Source organism: Panulirus ornatus, chromosome 11 (genome assembly GCF_036320965.1).
Source record: "Panulirus ornatus isolate Po-2019 chromosome 11, ASM3632096v1, whole genome shotgun sequence".
Lineage (NCBI taxonomy): Eukaryota > Metazoa > Arthropoda > Malacostraca > Decapoda > Palinuridae > Panulirus > Panulirus ornatus.
In genome coordinates, this window is record NC_092234.1 from 7916777 (window position 1) to 7917272 (window position 496).

The window sequence follows — 496 nt, forward strand, 5'->3', positions numbered from 1 at the left end:
CGAGATCATACGTGAATTAAGAAGGGTTGAATTGTTAATACCAGAGAGAGAGAGAGAGAGAGACAGACAGACAGAGACAGAGACGGAGAGAGAGATAGCACCCACGCGTAGAGCCAGCTCCTTGAGAGAGAGAGAGAGAGAGAGAGAGAGAGAGAGAGAGAGAGAGAGAGAGAGAGAGAGAGAGAGAGAGAGAGAGAGAGGCGATATCCTATACAGAGCCTTCATAGCTCAGTGGCTAGAGCGCTGGTCTAGTAAACCAGAGGCCGGGAGTTCGATCCTCCCTGAAGGCAGTAGCGACTCAGAAGTTGTTTTAACGTCACTATTCACAAAACAACGTTACCTGGATTGGATGATATAGTGTCATCACTGCTTTCCTTTGCGTGGTGAAGGTGTAGTGAGTGTGTGTGTGTGTGGGGGGGGTTGTAAGGTGTAGATGTGGTGGGGTGTGTTGTGAGGTGTGAGGTGTTGTAGGGTGTTGTGAGTTGTGGGGGGTTTG

At 49.6% G+C, this 496-nt stretch overlaps 1 non-coding gene across 1 annotated transcript; it reads left to right on the forward strand.

The window, feature by feature from the left end:
• Positions 1 to 217: 217 nt before the first annotated feature.
• TRNAT-AGU (transfer RNA threonine (anticodon AGU)) lies at positions 218 to 290 on the forward strand. Its single transcript has one exon. It is a non-coding gene; the product is annotated as a tRNA-Thr (tRNA).
• The last annotated feature ends 206 nt before the right edge of the window (positions 291 to 496 follow it).